The sequence below is a fragment of the Pinus tabuliformis genome, chromosome 7 (assembly GCF_031772625.1).
Source record: "Pinus tabuliformis cultivar Carrire ecotype Pingquan chromosome 7, CPIR1, whole genome shotgun sequence".
Taxonomy (NCBI): Eukaryota; Viridiplantae; Streptophyta; class Pinopsida; order Pinales; family Pinaceae; genus Pinus; species Pinus tabuliformis.
Genome location: NC_142293.1, coordinates 1,185,582,317 through 1,185,594,015, shown reverse-complemented (window position 1 = coordinate 1,185,594,015; position 11,699 = coordinate 1,185,582,317). Strand labels below are relative to the sequence as shown.

At 37.8% G+C, this 11,699-nt stretch overlaps 1 pseudogene; it reads right to left on the bottom strand.

Moving 5' to 3' along the window:
• Window positions 1–3,542: 3,542 nt before the first annotated feature.
• On the bottom strand, window positions 3,543–4,151 carry LOC149251684 (DEAD-box ATP-dependent RNA helicase 16 pseudogene; annotated as a pseudogene).
• Window positions 4,152–11,699: the final 7,548 nt, after the last annotated feature.

The following is an 11,699-nucleotide window of genomic DNA, read 5'->3' as shown; positions in this document are numbered from 1 at the left end:
TTAATGTGGAGATTCGAGACAATATGATCTCGAACTCCTTTTAGGATAATCCTTCTCACCTTTACCAAACACTTTCTCCATTCAACCAGATCTTTAGCATCAAATTTTGGAGGCTTCAGAATATCATGATCTATGAATTCCTTCAGCCTGTTATTTTCCAACACTGCCTCCATCTTGTTCTTCCAAGCTATGTAATTTGATCTTCCCTCCAGGGCATACTCAAGTTTCAACCCGTAGAATGACATCCTGCTGACTATGAAGTATGAAACTAAAAATTCAATTTCACTAGCACAACAAACTCATAGTCTCCTCTTCTATAATGTCTTCAACTCTGATACCATGTATATTTTTACTTGTAGATTCAAACTGCTTATGTAATATGCTAGAATAAAAGACTTGAATCTACTTTACTCATCAATGGAAAAAAAAAAAAATTGATCGATGAAAACACTAAGCAGAAAAGGAATAATTTCAATCGCACATAATATAATATTTTTCTGGGGAAAGAAATTGCTCAAAATCCTGAATATCTATATTGCATTTAACATAAGAGTTGAGAATAAAATACAATGTTTGTTCTGTTAGCGCTCGAAATTTCACCTCAGGCTGAGAAAGGTAAACCTCAAGGCAACATCAAACCATTTAGCCTCGTAGCTAGCCTACGGGGCAGGAGAAGGCTCTCTCTGGTCTATCTCGGTAAAATCTTCAATGGATGAGATGACCAATAGGGTAACACTGATTTTAGGCTAGTAAACTGATCAAAGGGGTTTTTAATAAAATGACGGGGTTTTTCTGGGCTGCATGGGCAAAGTAACAGCTTGAACAGAGAAATACAATAAAAAACACAGATTATCGACTGAGGCAAGGTAGGCAAGAAATTTAACACCAAATTGAGATTAAATGGAATGGCAAGACTGGTGAGGAGCTGACAAGGGCATAGGAGATGAATCCTTGTCAAACAGAGGAAAACATTAAATATGAACAAACTTATAGGCAGAGCATATAATACTATGAATTCTACCTAAACACTTCATTTGTTCAATTAGAAATGATCATGAAGTGAATGAAACATAACAGATCACATATGAAACACAAGAAAAACTTATGCTAACTTTCATACCACAGGAATCTCAGAAGTCAGAGCTGTGTAATTTCATTAAACTCTCTGCCAAAAACTGTACATGGTAAGCTCTGTTCTCCACCAGCTCTCAGCACTCAGAACTCTCTCCCCTCTCTCTCACCAACTCTAACCTTTTACAAATTATGGCTTAAATAAGCCAACATAGTCTCTCGGTTGCCCTGGACTTTAGGAAACAAACCGATATTAATAATTACAAAAATAAAAATCAAATTTCTCGGATTGTCGAAGGTTAGATTCAAATCCTTTTAAATCTGGATTTACTCTTGTTCGATGATATCCATGCTGAAAAGTTTCCATTCGTGCCCAAATGTTGCCCCAAAATATGGAACTGCTAGCATTGTAGAGTGAAATTTGCTAGTGCCTCTGATTCATCAAAACTGAAAATCGCCACCTGCCTTTTGATGCCTCGAAATATTCGATTGTTGAGTTTGAATTGTCCTTACAATTGCAATTTCAATCCTTGGAATTGCCAACAAAATTCTGGGGACACCTAAAAATAAAACTAGATTTAGGGAAAGTTGGAAGATTTCAATTTGTTGAAGCCGCTGGTCTTTAATCTGATATTTCTTCTCTGCTGCTAGGTGTTCAATTGTTCTCTTATAAGTTTCCTTCAAATCTGGAAGGGATATCTTCAACTTATCTCATGCCTAGATATTCTCGATCCGATCTCCAAAAATACCCAAATTGCTCATTAGAATGTTGATTTATTGCCTTGTGTTTTTTGCCTACTAAGACTGTCATGTGCTCTGCCTTCATTTCTCTAACTGACCATCGAATGCTTTCAATGAAAAGAACAAACTCTCAACTAGACTCCTGATATAGCGTGAGAGCCATATCAATTTCTGCGCTTTGAAATCTCACAAACTGAACCACATGAGGATGCCGAACCTTTTGTAGCAATGTCAATTCATTCTTGAAACGTTTTATGCTTTCTGGGTCAGAATAATAGTCCTTGTTAAGAATCTTTACAACAACTCTTGTCCCGTTCCATTTTACAGACTCTAAAGTTTGGCTTCGAACCGCATCACCCATCTTTTCATGAACACTTGAAATAAGAGCATTAAGAGCATCTGACTCGTACACATCTAATTTCTCCAACACAAATATTTTTCTGAAATCCGCCCCATAAATATTCCATCTACTGGAAGTTGGATCAGAACTACAAGGCTTCAGATCCCCTGACCGACAAGCCATCATAGAACTGTTCTGTTCCTTTCCAACAATGCTACCAATCTCTTGATGAAGAGAAGAATCAATCATCTACAAAAGAAACAGCCACAATTGAGTGTTGTTCTTCTGCTGTTTGCAATGAACATTCACACTTTTTCGGTGATTGGTTCTGGTTCATGGAGCTCACACAACTTGCGCAGTAGTCTTCAGAAGAAACCATTCTGTCTACCTGATGAAACCATCCTTCAGGAATGAAAAGTGCATCACCGGCATGCAGCAAGACTTTTCGGCAATGATCCCAAAACAATGGTGCCACAGCAGCAGTTTGCCAATTGTGTAGATGTAGGACATCAGGCTGCTTTCCAGACTTCAAAAGATAATCTAATGACGCACGGGAAAAATATGTAAACCTTTCAAAGCCATCCCCATATCCATAAAGAAGGTCCCGGTCAAAAAATCACTCGGATGAAAAGTTTCGATGAATGTCACTGCAATGCCATAAATGGTCCCTGTCCAGATTTTATTTTTATGCCGCATATGTTCCTTAGATGAAACGAATGCTTTAAATATTGCAACAAATGCTACGTTACTAATATCTTTAATTCATATGCAGACGGTTCATCTTCCCTGATGCAAATATCAGTGCTGTAGTTTTGGGTTCCCTTATTCTCATTATGACTGCTGCAAAACGCTTGGGATTGTACTCTGCATTTCGAGCTTGAAGAGCAATGGCTTTCAAGTCCAATTTGCAATCCAAGTTTATAGTGGACACTATATTCTGGAGGGTGGGAACGATCCCTGAAGGATGTTTATCGAGATCCACTGGCTGACTCTCTTCCAAGACCTGTCCGGCCATGCTCTTCACTACACAATCAATATCAAATGAAACAGAAAAGCTTTTATAATGCCCTCGGAAATCGGATTAGCTTTTGTATTTACAGGTGGTGTTTGAATTGATTTGATTTGATTTGTCCCGGTTTTTATAGAGCATGTGGATTGTAAATCCTCAAAAGGGCGAGGAGAGAGCTGCTGCGGCAAGAATTACACTTTTGATGAAGCATGTGATCATCACAATTACAACTGAAAATCTGGCAATTTTCGGGCGCCGGGCTCCTAGCTTATTACCAACTCTTATACCTGCAGCTGCGTTGAGACCCATATATAATGAGACCATTCAGGGTTGAACCATACGAATCATACATGCCTCAAACCATATGAACTTCAAAACAAATCAAACCATTATAATCATAAACGCAAGAGAGATTATATACGATCCTTGGATGCCACAGAGTGCGATGAACCTCAGAAAAGCCATATGCAAAATATAAAGGAGGAAGCTGTTGAACTCCTCAAGCATGTGGAGACGTGAGTTTTGTGGCAACTCTGAATTCAAGACAACAAATTTGATCCCAAACTGTTCAAGGAAGAGTTTCAACCTGAAACACGTATCAATAGAATTAACAACGATTAAAGCCTTCTTTTGAACCAATTCCAGTTTGAGAAGGGCAGGAATGTAAAGTAGTTTGTCATGCACATCACATGAAATCCAAAATTGCTGCACACTGTTAGGTACAACTCCATCATACTCCACTTCAGTTAGTGTCAACATTACAGGACTATGCAGCACAAGCTTTTTTATTTCTCGACATCTTGAAGTTGCAGACATTAGGATGCACTGACAACGATGTGGAATATAATGAACCAGAGATTTAAAGAAGATCTCATCTAAAACCAATGTAGCAAGTGACTCCTCAAGAGATGAAGATTGAAGAATATTTGTAGAAATACATGTCCCAATACAAGCTGGTGTTGCAACTACAATGTCTGGAGGCCCAACCATAGTAGCCCTAAAATCTCGGATCACATTCCTCTGACAAATAAACAGCAGGGCATTCCCAACGCTAACACAATCATTTAATTCAATAGCTGTGACAATGAAGTTTGTTCGGGATTTCTAGTGAGACTTCTCCAAATAGCTTTTTGCCTCTGATTGCTGATGATGTTTTGAATTGTGCTTGTGCAGGGCTAGGAGCTTGAAGTCGTTGTTGCCTTTTGAAGAGCTGGAGAATAAATTACATAATCTAAAACAACACATTTAATGATTTCTTCTTCAAAACAGAGTTTTGAAGAAGAATCAATCTCATACTGACATAAGACGGAGTCTAACATGTTCAACCTGAACAATCTTTTCACAAGTACAATATATCTCACTACTTCACAAACCAGATCAAGCCAATACCTAGACAATTCTGTTGCCGGCCAAGCCCCTACTTCCTTGCGCAATCCCAAAGGGAATTAACCCATATTTAATTGGGAAAATCCCTCACCACAACTATGCAATCCATCATAGGCATTCTACTGATTGCATGCATCATCTGTACAACTCAAAAAATTACACAATTGATAGTACGTTTTCCCTGAACTCTAATCTCAACTAGGTCTTCCTATGAAATGACATTCATGAGTTATTTATGAGTGAATCATCAGTTAACTGTTAAGTAGTGAATCTACACTGAAGTTGCTCCCCACTATTAGACCTCCTACTAGTTCCTCTAACTGTTTGAACTATTTTAACTAACTTTAACTCAGTTAGACTGAGTTAATTCATTACAACTCAAAATCACTCAACCTGCACCCCTAAAATTTAGGAATCACTCTACATGACTCTAGATAGAATTTCAACTCGAATTTATTGAGCCAACTATGTCAAATTGACTTAGTTAACTATTACAAGTTTCTATGAGAATAGAATTTCGATTTAATTCCTAATTAGATTCAAGGAAAAATTAAATTAGGATTTCTCATTGCTATTTTTAACATCCCATGTGTGGTGTAGCTGTCCAAAATATCCTCTTACCAATTTGGCTCCACTTCGCCTAGTGCTTCTTACCTCAAAATATCTCCAACCTCTTCATTAGTCATGACCTCCTTGGTCGGCTCCTTCTCCTGAAAAATCCTAATTGCTTATCTCCTTTGCACATGCCTCTTTATTCGATTCACTGATACCCTCCTACTACATGACATTTGTCTTCATTGTGCCCCATCCATTGCACCAACCCTCTATTGTGCTCCTTCTTCTTGTGCTAACCCTCAGTTATGATCCTTCTTCTTGCACCAACCCTTTGCTATGCTCCTACTTCCTTCGCCAACCCTCTGTTGTGCTCCTACTTCCTTCGCCAACCCTCTGTTGTGCTCCTACTTCCTATGTTGTCCCTCTGATGTGCTCCTTCTTCCTGCACTAGCCCTCTACTCCGTTCCTAATATGCCAATTTTTTTTCAAAATTTTTCTAGGTCCCAACAGGTGCCATAACACTAGTGGGTGCATTGATTTATACACAACTTGGACACCATACCTATTAATTGGTACATTGAGCTAGAAGTGCATAGAGGAAAACAAGACTAGAATGAAGTGGCACGAAATTTTACGACCATGTTTAGCTTTGAAGAAGAAGAGCCAATGCTTGATGAAGCATTGAAGGTGCTGCAACATAAGATATTTGCTACAAAGGAATCAACACTGTTGGGGAGATTTCCATTGTGTTTTGCACATAAACATCTATAGCGGGTGCAAGATTTTTTTGAATGCTACAATGTTGTGGAACAAGGAGAGGGTGAAGATGATCCCCAAAACATTCAAATCCCAAAGGTCAAAGGGAACATGCTGCAAATGGGATTGATAGTTTGTTGAATATGCACAACCTATAAGGACTAAAAATCTAAAACATTGGGATAGATGAGAGTCCCGAGATGGTGTCAAATTGGGACTATTAGGATGATGACACTGTTAAGAAGGTTCTAGAACTACTGCATAAATAATGGGACCTATTCCCCAATAACTTCTAAGAGATGAAGGGAATTATTAGGGAGTTGGGAGAGATGAGGATTCCCTTGAAACCCGATATGAATTTTTTGAAGAAACTATTGGAAAATGAAAGTGAAAATAATTTTATTATTAGATTTAATTGAATTATTAAAGCATGGGTTTCATGCTTGGGTCAATTATAGGTCAAGCCTCCATTGCCAGCTTTAGGTATTGTAAAAGTCAATGTGTTTATTGGTTAAAGACTCCTCCATCATCAATTCAGTCTCCTCAACGACTCCTTCAAGTTGGCATAAAAGAAACTATCATAAAAAGAACTCATGTCGACCTATAGCAATGACACAAATCTTCATGAACATATGTCAGCCTATTTACATGGGGAAACCACTATATATACTAGATTTGGATCTTTGCATAACACCAATCTCAGAACTCACATTTTTTTCAGAGAAGTTTCGGTGATGAAGCTCGATAATCACATAGAATTTTGTATAGGGATTCAAAGATATATGTTTGGTACCTTTTTTAGAGAAGTTTTAATGATGAAGCTCAGTGATCACATAGAAGTTCATATAAGGATTTAAATATATATGTTCGGTACCTTTACACAAAGAAGTTCAAATATCTCAATATACACAGTTCAGATGAATTCAAAATTACAATGACCTTTATTCGGTAATGCATTACAATGACTTTAGTGCAATGGTACTATAGTGGTATTTCCACAATATCACAATGTTATTATAATGGTGCAATCATAAGATGAAGAATCTCAGATTGGTTTCAGAAGTGATCTCTTCAAAGATAAGTGTGAAGAAGAGTGACAACTACAGGAAGCCATGGAATTGATGCATAACAAGATTTACTTCATGGATGGAGAACGTCTTGGTTTAGATAGTAAGGGTCTTGGTCGTCTCATCTTTTGAATCTACAAAAGGAAGAATTTGTGACTGGGTTTTCCCCTAGAGGGGGTTTTCTCCCTGGCATCATGCCTATATCTTGTGTTTTTTTTTCTTGGCATTAATCTTGATGATAAGAAAAGATAATTAAGAAATCAAATACTAATAATGAAAATATCACAAGTTAATGTCATTAAGAGGAAAATCATTTTAATTTCCATCTCTATCAATTTTCCAACGTCAACAACCTTATCAATTGAACCCCATTTAAAAGGAGAAATTCAAACAAGAATTATAGAAAATTTATGCAAGCAAGAATTATTGAACCAATGGAAGAATCAGAATGGATAAGCCCGATGATGGTCCAAAATGAAAAAAAAATAGGAGAAATAAGGATTTGTGTGGATCTACAGAAGTTGAACAATGCATGTGCACATGACCCCTTTCCTACTCCATTCATAAACAAGATTTTGGAGAATGTGTTTGGAAGGGAGGCTTACTTCTTTACCAATGGGTTTTCACGTTACCACTAGGTGAGGACTACTAAATAAGATCTTCAACCTTTGCAATGGAATGGTGATGTTTCCAATACATAGTGATGTCATTTAGTTTGAATAATGCACTAACTAGTTTTTTCGAGGATAGTGGTAGCAACATTTAAGGAGTTTATTCATAAGTTTTTAGAAGTTTATTTGGATGACTAGACAGTGTTCAGTCTATTAAAGAAGCATATTAAGATTTTGTGCTTGATGTTGGATAGGTGTAGACAATTACAAATTTATTTAAATCTTAAGAAATGCATATTCTATGCCCCTTTTGGTATTCTGTCAAGGCATGTGATCTGTTAACATGGGTTTTTGGAGGATCCGACCAAAATTGTTGTCATAGTGGATCCACCACTACCTACATCGGTATGAAATCTGATCTAATTTGGGACATACAAGGTATTATTGGAAGTTCATATATGGATATGCTAAGATCATAACACCCATGGAAAGGTTACTAAATAAAGGAACATAATCCTAGTGGATAGAAGAGTGTCAACAGGCCCTAGACACATTTGCAATAGAGATTGGTGTCTGTGCCTATCATGGTATTTCCATATTGGAGTAAGGAATTACATATGCATGTAGATGTTTCATCTATCACACTAGGCATGATCTTGGATCAACTTGGGGAAGGAGAGATTGATCAACCTATCACTTTTTCTAGTAGAAAGTTGCAACTGTTGAGAAAAACCACACCACTGGTGAAAGAGAAGGATTAGCGATGGTGGACTCCCTTCAGAAGTTCAGGAACTACTTGCTGGGTAATAATTTCAAGTTGTATACTAACCATTATGCACTAAAGTACCTCTTCAACAAGCCTGTGTTGGGGGCAAGGTTTTACTAGTGGCTACTATATTTCCAGGAGTATGATTCCAAGTGGTGGTTAAGATAGGAAGATTAAATGTGGGACCAAATCATCTATCATATCTGACTTCGGGCGAAGAGGCACAAAACTTGGAGGATAATCTGCCAGATGTGCAACTATTTTGAGGGTGACCATGGTGGATGACTACTTTGCAGATATTGTGTGGTTTCTGAGTACTGAGATGGCACCAAAGGACTATACCATGGCATAGAAGAAGTAATCAGTGGTTGAAGTAGCATATTTTTGGTTAATTTCCAAAGTGAAATATAAGCTAGGAGCAGATGGAATTATGCATAGATGTGTTATGGAGCATGAGCAACCAATGACCTTAGAAGAATCTCATGCAGGAGTCATAGGAGGACACTACATAGGATGAATTATTGTGCAAAATATACTGTGCATTGGATTATGGTGGCCCATAGTGAATTTTGATGCCAAGGACTTCTGCAGGACTTGTGATGTATGTCAAAGAGTGCAGATGTAGTTCATACGAGATAAAATGCACCTAAAACCTCAATTCACCTTGCAACCATTTGATAAGTGGGATATCGACTTTGTTGGATCAATTGACCTGCCAACAAGAAGGATTGGTGCCTGGTATATCATTACTACCACATAATAGTCGAGGTTGCGCTAACGAGGGATTGCATTGTAGTTACAACTACATGATTCTTGTTCGGAAGTGCGGTGACCAGGTTTGGATGTCCAAGGATCTTGATGAGTGATCAAGGGACACATTTCTTTAACAATAATATCATGACACTAACTAAGGAGTTTGAAATTTACCATTAGAAAATTACTCCCTATCACCCCCAAGCCAATAGAACAATGGAGGCTTTTAATAAAATATTTATTGTGTAGGCAATCCTTTCTGCGGATAGTAGCAATCCCTCTAGTCCTAAGGGAGGATCTAGAAACAACTGAGGAAAATTACATGCAATCTTTCCTAATTCATGCTAGAAAATCCAAAGGAGGATAGATCTCCTACCTTCCTCTAATGCTAATACCCTTGATGTCAACCTTGACTCTTTTTCTCCAAGATCATAATCTTATCTTTTGTTGTAGATGAGTGGTTGTAAGAAAGATCATGTGGAGACAACAAAAACATGCAAAGCATAACAGTTTATAATACAAATTATGTAACATATCAAGGGGTATTACAAAAAATGGACAATAGTTGAAGTATTTGTGGAAAGAAAACATATATTGTATTATAAATAGATGGAAAAGGGAGCATTACAACCAATGAAGCCTTGATGTTGGAAGCCTCCTTCGAGTGAGATTCCAAGTCCAAGCCTTAGCCTTAAAACACCTTTCTCCTTTGTAAAGGGGTAGAAATTGGGCATAATCATCACTTAGGATGGAAACCAACCATTAGTGGATGGTGGGAATTCATTTATAGGGAAGGAGAGGGAGTTGAGTATCCATGAAAAGAGGGAGGAGTTCCACATATCAAGGGAGAGAAATAGGATCTAAGACCAGGAATGGGAGGTCTTGTTCCAATATTTATCTACCTGAAATGATGTCATCATTCTTGAGATTTATAGTAAGATAAGTTTTTACTTCATTTTGGGAAAAACTGCCTGAAGAGGACCAACACAGTTTTTCCTTCTAAAATTCACGCTGGCAACACAAGTCAAGTATAATTCCACAAGATATCAGTGTGAGACACTAGCTATGTGAAACACTCTGGGCTTGCAAACAAGTGTTTTTTAAAAGTTCTTCAGAATTCTTCCAAGGAATTTTTTCTTCCTTTTATTAAGGGATATTCTTCTGATTTACACAAACATGTTTCATGGTGAACACATTATTTGTGACAATTTTTATCACTTTGCTACACTTACGACATTGACGACAAAAAGTTTGACACTTCAGGATACGAGACTCGAAGTGTGAAAAAGTACTATATAACAAATTCCCCCTAAAGCATGTATTCAGAATGGGAAGTGATGGCTGAGGTGCTTTACAAGCAAAGACAAGGACTTAGAGAACCACTGTCAGGAGACCTGCAAATCAAACATAATACAATATATCTGACATATCTGATGTAAGTATGCCTAAATGCAAGCATCTAAAAAAACATGGATCCATGACATGGACCTAACCATTTGTATAGAAAGGATCATGTTTACAATCATGAATACTTAATAACTCCACACAACTTGGATTTATCAAATGAAACCTAGGGTATTCATGTCTGTTTCGATGCAACCAAAGTAAGAATCTCACCATGTGAATAAATGGGTTGTAGTCTAACATGGTAAAAACCACCTAATTACAACCAATGATGTAAACCGTTAACAAGTACGAGAGAAACCACCAGTGATGACGATGCCTCTCAAGGTACAACAACACAATCCACAAGCATGAACAATGAATTTGAAGTCGAACACTTGCGTAATCATTGGATTGAAGGCCAGTGATGTGAACCTACCGTCAAATGCAAAGAACCTATCATTGGGGCATGCAAGCTCCAAGGTACTGAAAGGGAGTTTCTAGACCATCTTCCTGGATAATAAGTTGGAGTTGACAGGAAGTGATCCATCGAAGGTGGGCCATAATGTTTCCCACATCATCAACATGAAACATAGGAGTATGCAAAGTTGGAAAGAGTGATTTAGGATTGATGCAGAAAACATCAAACATGGTATAAGTGGTTTGAATTTGCAGGTGGGACTTTTCTTGAATATATCGGCGACACAGCTATGGAATTTGGCAGAATTTGACTCAAATGGATCATAGGTCATTATGATACAGGTGTTGTCCTTGATGGAAACTCACTCAGATGACAAATCATAGTGCAGCAGGTCAATAGCAAAGATTTAATGATCAGAGAGAGGTATACACAGGCTCGCCTTGACAAAGGAGAGTATACATGAGGGTTAAAAAACCAAAAGGAGCATATAACATACACACGCAGCTTCACAGAAGGGAAAGCGCATACATGTTGGAAAACTAAGTTTTGGTCCGAGGTATTTGGTCCATGGTATTTTGATCCATGGTATTGATCCAAGGTATCTGGTCTGAGGTATTGAACCCAGGTATTTGGTCCAAGGTATTGGTCCTAAGTGGTTTTGGACCATGGTATTGAGAAAAGCCTAAAACTATAAAAGGAGGAGAAGATCATTAGGCCAAGAGTGCAAGTATTGAATATCTGATGAAGTGTGAGATTCAATATGCAGGTTATGGGTGTGTGATGCTTTGCTTGATTCGAACCAAGGATGTACCTATGTGGATGATGATGAAAGATGGATTG